A 12,575-nucleotide genomic window follows, 5' to 3' on the forward strand; every position below is an offset into this window, starting at 1 on the left:
AACGCGAAGCCCCGCAAATACTTGTTCGGATCCAAAAGTATTTGACATGATCGAGGGGAGAAATGCAGATGGATGTAAAGTGAAAGAGGATGGCAGAAGGGGAACATGAAGGAGGGAGGGGGTAACTTGCGCGCCTGTTGCCATGCACCCTCAGTGTGTTACTGGGTTAAGTGTGGAGTGTTGCTAAGAAAAAAAAAGCCAGTGCAAGAAAGAGGGGCAATTGCATCAGCCCCTCCCTGCAAAGTCCTTGAAAAACACATCTCGCACTATGCAAATGTCTACATTCAACTTGTGGAATTTCAACATGAAACGCTGCAACATGAAAAGTACACGTTCCCATGTGTGGCAACGAGTTATTCAGGAGAGTTCTTTGATAAGGTGGCCAGACATTGCGGTTTCGAGCCTTGTCTCAAGTCTCTGCGGATTTCTCCGGCCCTATTGTTTTGTCCCACTTTTATACAGGATCTTTTGCGGCGTTTTTGTTTTGTTTTGGTTTGGTTATTTTGGCCACACAGAAAGCCAATTGTTTGATCTATGTGCATGCCAGTCACACAGCTGTCAAAGCAATTCATATCATATCATTCACACCAATTACTCGAGAATTTGTTAGATTACTTTGTATTTACTTTCATATTCAAGTTTGCAGGATACCGAAACTAGAATTACTTCCTGCTTCTGTTTCCAAGAAGCCTAGAAAATGTAGGAAACATGAACATTTCTGAAAGTTTACACTGAGAAAGATATGTTATTCCACTTGATTTTCAGTTGTATTAACATCCATCCATCCATTTTCTCAAGAAGGTTTTGTAAAATAAATAAATAAATAAATAAATTTGACTCTAGGTGTGTTCAATGACCCCTCACACCGTAGGACATCTAAAATATCACTTGAAAAATAATCATTCAATGCAACTGTTTCAACCAGTCCGTGAGCACATTGCGGGGGATACGTTTGACAAATCAAAATAAGAACGATTAGATGTCAGCTAAAGTTGTAGGAGAAGGGGAATCCAAATTTTACTACATTGGCACAACACTGCAACCGAGCAAAAAAGCTTGGATAGTGGTGAGTTCACTGACTTTTTTAGTAATGATGAACTGTTCATGATAGCATTTAGCATTAGCTTGAGTAATAACATAACCAGCGATCACTGAACTGACTAATAGTTCAATTTGTTCTAAATACTTCTGGTTAACAGAAACTCAGAGAGAAGATTGTTGTTGTTGTCAACTTGATTCAACCAGTGGAACTGGCTCTTTTAAAACCCTTTTCCGACGCCCCGCGACAAACGCCGACATTTCAACGGTGTTTCGACATACCAAGCTGAAGACGCACATCACGACCTCCGACGTCGGCTTGGTGTGTAGAGGGCCTTACAGGTCCTAACGCGGAAGGTGTCCATGTTCTATCTGATGTCGTGTCGCATTGAATTCACTGGTTTTCATTTGAGTATTTCTCAAGACATTTATAGCCTGCAAGTGCCTTTATACTATCAAGACTTTAGCATTATTATCGTATTGGTGTCGTGATATAAGCAACTGTGTGTAATGTTGCTCACGTTGCACTAAAACTTTGTTGAAAATGTTGCTACAAATCCTCCTACCCTTGACTTTTTTTCTATGGAACAAACAACGATGGAAGGACGCCTTAGATGGAAGACGCAAGTGAGTTGGGATGGGACTGAGTCTGTAAAGGAATGACGCAGTTATGCGCCAGGGGTGTGACAACTAACAGCCGATACTCACCTCTGCCACCTTATTGTGTTATGAGTAATTGTCGTTGTCTGACAAGTATTTCACACTTCACAACAAAAGCATATGAGAAAATTGCAGCATCCCATGTATCACTTGATGGTAGCAATATCCTGCTTCACTGGTTTCTGAGTAATGATGGATTGACGCTGTATATGTTCCAATTGTGTCAGTTGAGAGTAAAAAAAAACAAAAAAAATCTGTCCATATAGGATAACTCCCATTTTTGATGCAAGCATCTTGCAGGAAGTGGATGCTGTTTGGATCTGTTTGTTTGGATTGAACGTTGTTGTGAGCAGAGTAGAGGCACGCTGAGATAAGATACGACGCACTCGGGATGGACACTCAGGCCAGATCAAGTTTCTGTTACGCAACACCTGAGCTGGTGTAAGGAAGGTGTTTTGGAAAAGACACCTGAAAACAAGTTCTGTTTGTGTTCAGTGTAATCGTTAACTCCTTTCATTGAGTTTATCTTTTGCTTTTGTGTGTTGGGGTCAGCGCCGTCACATGCAAGTACACACATGACACACATTTTTCTGTTTTGAATTTAGTAAGGGGGGGGGGGGCTCACATTAAGCCCTTTAACATCTAGTTTGATCAAGGTTATACATAAAAAAATCTATGGGGAAAATGAAGTACTGACACCCATTGAGGAGTTTCACCTCAGATTCACACAAAAAAAAATTACAGCAGGAGCTCCTTTGCAGCAGCACGTAAAAGTCACAATTCCCCAGCTTGTCGAACAAAAACACAGAAATGGATGGCTGTGGTCCACACTTCTAAGGCTTATCCTTCCAAAGAACAAGGAAAAACATCGCAGAATTAGGAAAAAAGCAGGTTGTGGTAATATGAGAAAAAGATTCATTCCAGGATATATAATGGAAATGTAAAAATGACTAATTACTGTTCTATCTTCTCATTTATGTTAAGTTCTCACTTTCCAAATCTCCTTTATTTTTTGTATCTGCATTTGTAGTACCATAATTCTCAGAGTAAAAGTCGACCTCACTAATAAATCGACCCCGCTTTTTTTACTTCAATTTGGGGGAATTTTACAAAAACGCCATTATAACGCTATTGTCTTTAGTGGTTACATCGATAATGGCTGCACAATTATAACAGACGGTGTTTGTTATTTAAGTGACAAAATGACAGTACCTTTAGACATATTTCTTCATCGTATATCAAATAACACCGTTACAGTTGTGGGGTGACGAGGTGAGGCGGGAGCGAGATAAGACTGCGAGGCAACGTATGCGTGGACACAAATGCTGAAACTGATGTTGTTGCAACAATAAAATAATTTTAAGTTTCAAAGCTTTATTTTTTGACGGAATATTCCTTTGTCAAAAAGCCCTAAAAGTCATCATTACTATCTGACATGCTAACAGCTCCTCCCATTTCACTCCCAAACGTCCTTATTTTCCTCCTCGTCATTCGTTCAAACATCCTTGTTACTCTTCCACGGTTCGGACCCGTCCAATTGGTTCGAAATGGATGTCTTTGCAAATGATTTGCTGAACATCTTACTTTGGATATTATCCCAAGCTTTCTTTACCCAAGTGACAGCTGTGGTGAGATCACAGCGTGGAAGGTTGCCCTTGCCTGTTTCTCCCCCGACCTGTTGACATCCCGGGATGAAGGACACAAGTCAAGGCGTCTTTTCCTTTTCATAATGCTTCAAAGTAGTCCACTGGAAAAAATGATGCACATAGCCTTGTTGACAACAAAGAGGCAATAAGGCAGCGCTTGACGAAAGTGCATTTTTGAATGTTTCTGTGCAAACGCTGTAAAACGGATGCATACGACATTGAAGTACCGGTATATATGATTATTTTAAGCCGTGTAAATGACACGGCATAACTCATTTTACATTTGAAGAATGTTATTCAAACACAGATATGTATCGAAAATTGATCTGTTTTGACTTTACAGCTCTTATGCTGCCATTTTGCCTGATGCCTGTTCATAAAGGATTTCAGCTGTGTACAAGTAACATGCTGATGATGACTTGCCCTCTCACCCTGACCTGTGCAGGAGTGACGCCAAACAGCGAGCAAACATGGCCTTCACACGCCCTCCCCTTTTGCCTTTTCCTTCACTTTTTACGGTCTGGCTCCCTCCACTTTGCTGTCAGTCCTTGTCTGCTCTGCATTTCGGGTTGCTTGACCTCTTTCGAGGTTTCGGCTGCAAGAGTGCCGTAAGCAAAGAGGTGCAGTGTGGAAGTCACATGTTTACTCAGCAGCTCCTTATCCCCCCTCCTCGCTTGACTTGCTCTCGAAGAAAACGGGTCTGGCTGCCTTGATGTTTTTTGGTTGGCGCTGAAAAAACACTACAAGTCTTAGGTTGGATATACACTACACGTCCAAGTGCACAGTTCTAGTGTGTCTATTTTAGATTTTTTTTTTATCGATATAACTGTCTTTACATGAACTCATACTGTACATTTACCCTGAGTTGAATGATTCTAACACGCCTTTGTAACTTATAAATGTGTAATATAATCGACTAATGGCCTAGCTATTACTTATTGATTGTTACTCTCTCTTATGATGTACCGTATTAACCGGTGACTTTGGTTGATGTGTTTTGTGGTTATTTCTTTGCCATTTCGGTTTACCCGTTTGTACGTAAGAGCGGTCATAGTGATGAATCGGTCCTAATATTTTGCTTATCCTATTAACCTACTCTCAGTTGGCAGGAGGTGGAGTGATCTCCAATGACACCACTTGTAAACAAACTCTTCCATGTCATTTGACCAAAGCAGAGCGATTGTGAAAACAGTGCATGACTCTCGTGATTAACGCGCGAAACAAGTGCAATCGAAAAGAAACTTGAGAGGTAAACAAGATGAAAATATTTAATTTAGCTTCAATCCATGCAAGTAATGTGCGGTGTTGTAATGTATAGTGTGCCCGCAAAGTACTCACAGCGCTTCGCTTTTTACACATTTGGTCATCTTATAACCTCTTTCCAAATTGACATATGACAATGGGAAAAAATTGGGCATATTTTGAATTGATTGAAAATAGGAAACTAAGAGGAACTAATAGGAAACAAATTTGATAACTATTCAAAAGGAAAATCAATAAAAAAATAAACAATAACATGATAATGGTTCTCTCTGTATAACTCAAATTTAATTTAACTGTAGGTATGTCTTATCATGCCATTTGCGTGAGTCATCCTCAATTGCCCGGAGGTTCTGTTGAATATTCATTTGAAATCATTTGGGGTACGTCTGGCATCACAACACCCAAAGCAAAAGAAAAAAAAAACATTTTTGTTATCCTTTCAGGTCAGTCATTTTCTGCCAACCAGAAGTACCCCGATGCCTGTGGTTTACAAACTTTTTACAAAATTCTACGATAACAGGTTTAACTTGTGAATACAAATTAATGGTGAGTATCTTTGTCGTTGCAAAGGCAGATATGTGTTCAGTTGTTCTTCTACTGGCCCTCATATATGTTCTTGAATTCGTCTCATGAGGCAAAATACTTTTAAAGCCCTTACTTTGCAAGGCTGCAAATAACTTGCATGGTTGCATTTGGAATTTTTTGCAACCATGCAAAGGTTCCTGGCATATTTTTGAAACACTTTCTGTCCATCCTTGAATTAAATCAAGTCACAATAACTGTCTGCATGCCGGGCCAGCAAAGTGCTTTTTGTTTCTCTATGTTTGCTCAGACACAGCGGAGTAGAGTTATAGTCCCTCTTCCAAGCATGTACCTTGTGTCCCGGAGATTCCAAGCATGGCTCAAAGTCCATGTGCCTGTGGAAGGATAAACTCAGCTATGCCAGTAATGTGTCAGCCCCGCAGACGTTGCGGGCTACTCCCCATATTTGGCAAATCACTTAGCGCCGCTCCATCTCTGCCGGTCTGGTCTCTGCACACTAAACAGAAAAATATGAAGAGAATGTCAGCCCGGGCCGGAATGCATGCACGGGAAAGGAACATGCATTCATTAAATAGTTTGTGGTCAATGACTGGAAACCTGGTTCCTACTGGTCTCATCTCCTCATGTCACTCCTCATGTTGGCCGCAATTTGATTTGCTTACGAGTGTGACGTGTTTACACACCTCGGTAGGATCCCTAGTTCATTTCCTGTAAAGTGCCTCCGTTTCACGCTAAACGCGGAGGGGAGGGGCTGAAATTGCAACTGTTAAACTGGACTCACGTGATTTTTGTATGTGTGCAGTGCAATGAGGGAAAAGCACACACACTTTATACAAACAGTCTCCATTTCCAAAGAAGAGCTATTGCACAGAGTCGTCACACGTTACAGCTATTGAATCCGTCCAGATGCCAGTGAACAAACAAGCCTGATGCAATCCCAAGACATAGCCCATTTCAAAGATAGAGCAAAACACCTTCCATATACTGTACGTCTGTTCCGACAAGGGGACAGTCAACACAAGGCACAATAATGTGTACTGGTGTCAACCCTCAACATCATATAAAAATATTCTGTTTTTATCTCAAACACACTTTAAGCAAATTTCAAATTAAAACACAACTAAACATATTGAATCACACCTTTAAAAGCATGCCAATTACAAGGCAAACTGTGTATTTGCCACTCCCAATTTTCTATAAGGCTAACAATTAAACGTTGAATATTTAAAGATGTTATGAAAAAACATGAAAATATACATTTGCTAGCTTATTAGCAATATATTAAAGGAAAACACAATCACATGCTAATGGAAATGTCACAATAATTATAAATCTTCAAGCAACCACTACTTTAACACTTGGAGGAGCAAAACAAACAGGTATGATTTTCCACATCAGAATAATGAATAAAACTAGATTTTTGTTGGTGACCTTCTTTGCCTATTCTTGCTAGTCTTTTTTAGCTTGTGTCAATTCTGCCCGGCATTTTGTAGCATAGTGCAAAACTAAAATGAAGAAAAACAAATTCTGATTTGCTTGTACAAAGACAGAAGAAAAATAATTTAAAAATAAATGAAAACAATGGCCTCCAATTGCATTGAAGTTCATTCTACTCCTTTTATCTTTATTGTAGGTTAGGCAAAACAATATGTCATAAGTCATGCAGTCAACTGTGATGTTTAGAAGCTCTTATTTGGCTGCTGATGCCTCTCAACTAGTTTGCAACAACATGACATCAGCTCTGGGAAGTGGAGCAACATCTGTGCGAAGGTACCACTCCTCTAGGCAACATTATTCTATTCAGGAAGAAACTGCACATGTTTACCTCACGGTTGGAAGATTGAATCTCAGCTTGGGCCTTGAGATGGACCCAGAAAAGGATAGATGTATTTTATTGAAACTGAATTTTGGACTGAAGCAATGGCATACTTTATTGTTAATTCCCTTGCAAAAGAGAAAGATTTCTGTGCTTGCCACACCGGGCGGGCCTGTTTTACTGCTGTCTATTTGGTAGAATAACAAAGTTTCGCCTGATTTATTTTGCTGACGATGACATTATCTTCACATCAATCTACAATGAGCATCACGTTGTGGGAGGAGTTTGTATCATGCCCTCATCTGTAATGACCTGGTGTGTGTATGTCACACTACACCCCTCCAGGGTACACAGGGATCTTAGTGTAGGTCAGGTGTGTGCGAATGTGGTTGTGTGCATGAATGTGTGTTTAACCAGGTTACCACCCCCCCCCCCCCCCCACACACACACACACACACACGCACGCACACAGGCTTCTGTTTACAGTGATTGAAGGTTGTGTAAAAACAAAACTGCCATCATTGCCTTTGAATAAAGGTGAGCATCATGTGACCTCACCCCAGAAGGTATGGTGCAGTCATAGCAGGTGTGGCGGGATTCGGGGGTTACCACGCTCCCTCCCACTAAAACCACAACAACAGCTGAAAAAAAAAGATATTACATCATGCTGACAATTGTGTGTACAGCAGTTGAAGTACTTAGTTGGGTATTTTTGAGGGTTTTTTTAAATGACTTTTACTTCTACTCACTATGTTTGAAAAGAAATGCCGGTACTTTCTAGACTTTGGTTTGGAAAAATGTTCTTTTTATTGTATTTATTTCAACCATAGCTGATGATTATATATTGTGACAAAAAAAAAAAATACCGATTTAGATCTTGGGTTTTTTTTTTAAGGGGACGACTGGGACAACAGCAATATCTCAATATTTAAATCATAAAACCAACCCGGGTCCTCATAGATACAAATGTGATGAGCATAGTTGTTTATCTATACGTGCTCTGTGTTTAGCTGGAAACCAGTGTGTATCCCCACCCATGTTCGAATGAGGACGGGCAGTAAAAATAGATTGATGGATGGATCTGAAGATAAATAAAGAAAAAAAACAGTAACTGAAACCATCTTTTTAAAGATACATACATGAAGACATTTTCAAGCTGCCCCTGAGGGTTGAACTCACTCCAAAGGGTAATTCTTCAATGACTGACACATACTTAAACACGAGATACCCAACACCCTCCCTCCACGAGGCTGCCAGCTCAGCTCATAGTACCATCGCAGCCATGTGAGCATATGCTGGGTTAGAGCGGGGTCGGGTGATTTGGGTTGAGGGGCGTGGGTCCAGGAGGCGGTTCTGCATAGCCTGTAATCTCATCTCCTTTGTGGTTACTGTAAGTGATCTGCCGTAGTGGGAAAGGGTCGCGGGGACCGCAGAAGAGCGAGAACTTGGGGAAGGGCCGCATATCGCCATAGCAACACGCCCCATAAGCATGCCGCATTTACAGTCCAAACCCGACGTCTGGGAATCTGAAGGTTTCCCAATATAGAAGCAGCACACATTAGGCGGTCAGTGGGATGACGCTGCACCAAACTAAAACACAACACTTTGTGGTCATTAACAATATTGCGCAGATGCCTATAAATAAGTATTCATCTTAGGACACTATTTCCATTGATCTGTCCATCCATCCATCCATCCATCCATACATACATACATACATACAATACATTCCCTACATACAATCATACATCACTGCATCCATCTATTCTACAGCCCATCGTGCATCTATATCTATCTATCTATCTATCTATCTATCTATCTATCTATCTATCTATCTATCTATCTATCTATCTATCTATCTATCTATCTATCTATCTATCTATCTATCTATCTATCTATCTATCTATCTATCTATCTATCTATCTATCCATCCATCCATCCATCCATCCATCCATCTAGCAGCCCCCATCATCTATCATGTGGCTTCATTCAATTCAGTAAAATGACTCAAAAGCTCAGAATAGATCATTTTCTATTTTTAGCTCAGTGATGATGTCATCGGCAAACATGTCCAGTTGGCCCAGTGTGTATAGCTTTTTTAATGTACTTGTGCTTTCTTTGCTCATTTCTGCTTCTGAGAGCATCACTTGTTGTGTGTGCTTTCTTCATCGATGCAAGATGAACGTGTGTTTTGTTCCAACTCGGTGGAAAAAGAGAGCAGGCTCTCTGCCGCCTAATGTTTACCATCTTTCTGGTCCCACTTGAGAGAAAACGAGGAGTCTGAGGACGTGTCTCTGCTGTCTCGCTCACGCAGACGTCTGAGCTGATCTTGTTGTCGGACACAAGCCATCAGAGGAGAAAAGATGTTGTTGGATTTAGACAAATAGCAGCACTTGTTTTTCTTCTCTGCCGGTCTCGCCTCACGAACAAGGCAGGAGAAAAACAGACATGGTGTTTGCTGGTCTTGCATCATGCTTGAGTTGTTCCTACACAGTTCAAACGTAGAGTAGCAAAAAAAACAGTAAAACAGTTTTAAAATATGAAGTACCATCTTTGCATTTGTATGTCCACATGTTGTGGCAAGCATCAGTAATAATTAATGTAATAATTTGTAAATATGACAACTAAAATATTCATGTGGAATAAAATGGAAAAATCAAAGAGTGTAGCCTTCTGTAATTAATTGGTTTTCTCACCAGTTGAGAGTTGTTGGTCTGGTCTACATAAAGGTTAAAAGAATTTTAAGACCAACTTACAAGCTAAATTTGCAAATCATGTTAACCCTTGTACATGGCCCACAAATAGACGACCTATAAAATTTATTTTACTGCTAATGGATATAAAAATGAAGCATTTAATAGACTAACAAATGGCCACTAACTAATAAAGAAGCTCAATGGATCAATAAACCTGATCAAAATGTTTCTTAGTGTAAAGGTGCAGCGACAACCCAGCTACAAGGATAATATGAAAGTTATCATTTTATTTTATCATATTTTTTCAGACCATTGGATGCACCAAATTATTTGGTGCAATATCAATGAATGTGTTATATTTCATACATTTTTTTCACATTAATCATACCAGCTTATAAGGCGTATTATTTTTGTGTGTTTGTTTAATAGATTTAACCCTATATTGCTATCTTCAGACCGGGTCTTGCATGCTTTTGTTCATCAGTGCAGCTAACACAGGCTTACAATAGAATATTCTCCGACAGACAAAAAAAAGTTTGAACCTTGGTAGTCAATCTGGAGACAGTTGGTTGTGGTCTTACTTCTACTCTACTGTCTTACTTAACAGCTCATATATCTGTAAAGACAAAAAAAAAAGCCAACACACCCAAAAGCCAGTTTCCTCACTTACTTAGCCAAGAATGCTGCTGGGCTATATCATTTACTTAGCAATGATAATGTCCCACATGTAACATAGAAAATGCGCCACCATAACCGCTCAGCTTGCATTCCGTTTTACCACAGCGTTGCACAAGTAGGATTACATTTCCCATGATTCTTGGACATTGACGCAAGATGCAATTCTTAATTCCGGTATGATAAAAACACGAATGTCTGCTAGTAATTAGATGTGTGAAAGTAAATAGGAAGGAATTTTAATTAAAGACGACAAAAGTAAAAGGCGCATTGGATTACGAAGCGCACTGGATTGCGAGGCGCACTGGATTACGAGGCGCACTGGATTACGAGGCGCAACATTTAAAGATTTTGTGTGCCTTATGGTCTATAAGTAGTATTTCATACACTGGTCCAATTAATAGTTGATTCAAGAGAAAACCTAACCAGTGTCTACTGGTTCAAATGAACTTAAGGACTTCTGCTAAAAATCCTTATCGTTTTTCTTCTTAAGAATTGAAAATAGTCTTCCTTTCTTATCTATCAGGAGATTTTATCAAGTCGGTTGAGATGTTTTTACATGTCAGAAAGTCTCTACTTTTGTCAGCATTTACAGGAATGTGCATGAGTATTCCTAAAAACCTGCTGAAACCCACACTAAATGTCCACAGAAAGTCCCTTTCTGCGTGGCTAGCACTTTTTCTTGAACCCCCCCACTCTGAGGAAAGTTTTCTTTGTTCCTAGAATGTGACATCAGTGTGAGTAAGGCGAAAGTGCTCACTTTGCTAGTTGCACATACAGGTGTGCTTGCATGTGTGTGCGTATGCGCACACGCAGAGCACACAGCCAAGCACTTGGCTGGAGAGTGATGTGCTGCCAAGAAGAGGCGAGTTCCTGTGAAGTCTGTTTTTTTTCTTTGATGGGGCTGCTTTTTACTGTCAGCCTCGACCGCAACACACACGCGTGCGCGCGCATTCACACACACGCTACCCTCACCTGACTCTGATCATTTATCTGACCCATATTCCGCGATAAAACTAAGCTCCACACTTATTTCTGTGTGAGTGGGTGATTGCACAAGCCTCCGCGTATGCATGTGTTAAGTTGAAAATAAGTGTGCTGTGCTTGAAGTAAAAAGCTCAATGAATATTTAAATGTACAGTATTTGTATGTAGCACCTAAATATACGAGTTGAATTTGTTCCCAGGCAATATACAAAATTCAAAACTAACTTCTCAAATCATCTTTTCGCATTGAAATTCATAGAAATACAATCAATATGTTCCAGTCTCGTAAAAAAAAAAGAAAAGAAAAACATTATTGTAATGTGTTGTAAATTTAAAAAAAAACAACAGTATAACAAACATAGTTGAAATAAAGTGAAATTTAAACAAGAAATAATAACACAATTACATTGAATGTAAAATATTTGAAAAATGTGTGCACCAGGATGATTTCATTGCAGGCCCTTCTGTTGGGCGTTTGTGTTCAAATGCTTAAACCAAGTCTTACAACACTCACGTAGCTGCCATTTGGTAGCGAAAATATGGCAATTCCCAACATGCGTTTACAATAAGTGAGTTATCATATCCATCTATCCATCCGTCCATCCATTCATTTTTGATAGCAGCTTATCCCCAGATTAAAATAGCTATTCATATCTTCTGCATAACTTGTGTAAATGCCCCAATGAAGTAGTCAGTAACTACGTGTCTTTTAAATCAGGCTTTCTCAAACTTTTTGAAGTCAGGGACCCCCTTTCTGCATTATAATAAAGTAAAATGCCACTTTATCTTTGCTGATTTTGTTGCCTCATTAGAAAGCCATTGTAGAACAAAATGCATTTTGACAAATTTCAAAGTTATTTCATTTTTTAAAATATATTAAACTGGTTGAATTGATTGCTTCATTGAAGAGTCATGAATATCCGCAGACCCCACTTTGAGAACCACCGTCTTAAACGACGCATCCTGTATTCCGCCACTTGTGCAAGACTTTGATTTCATTATTTATCTCCTTTTCAAGTCATTGATTTTAAAATAAATAAAAATAATAATAAAAAAAAAATCAGCAAGCTTGTACCTCGAATTAAGTCGGGTCACTTGTATCGCATGGCGACACTGGAAATTGTCAAATATTTGACAATTGACAGCACAATTTGGCTCACAGGAAATGTAGATGTGTTATTACAGATTAGATTGTGAATCTTTTAACAGCAGAAGTCAATGGTTTTTAAGAAGGCACAAGACAGAATGCATT

At 39.5% G+C, this 12,575-nt stretch overlaps 1 long non-coding RNA gene across 2 annotated transcripts; it reads right to left on the reverse strand.

The window, feature by feature from the left end:
* Nucleotides 1–2,480: 2,480 nt before the first annotated feature.
* Nucleotides 2,481–5,827, reverse strand: LOC148429645 (uncharacterized). Of its 2 annotated transcripts, XR_015867457.1 has the most exons (4): nt 5,748–5,827; nt 5,482–5,646; nt 3,283–3,445; nt 2,481–2,543 (listed from the first exon to the last, which is right to left on the reverse strand). It is a non-coding gene; the product is annotated as an uncharacterized LOC148429645 (long non-coding RNA). The 2 variants fall into 2 exon arrangements; XR_015867456.1 differs by lacking the exon at nt 5,748–5,827 and having other exon boundaries at nt 5,482–5,737.
* Between the last annotated feature and the right edge of the window lie 6,748 nt (nt 5,828–12,575).

The sequence above is a fragment of the Hippichthys cyanospilos genome, chromosome 1 (assembly GCF_059441005.1).
Source record: "Hippichthys cyanospilos isolate Australia breed blue-spotted pipefish chromosome 1, RoL_Hcya_1.0, whole genome shotgun sequence".
NCBI classification, from domain to species: domain Eukaryota; kingdom Metazoa; phylum Chordata; class Actinopteri; order Syngnathiformes; family Syngnathidae; genus Hippichthys; species Hippichthys cyanospilos.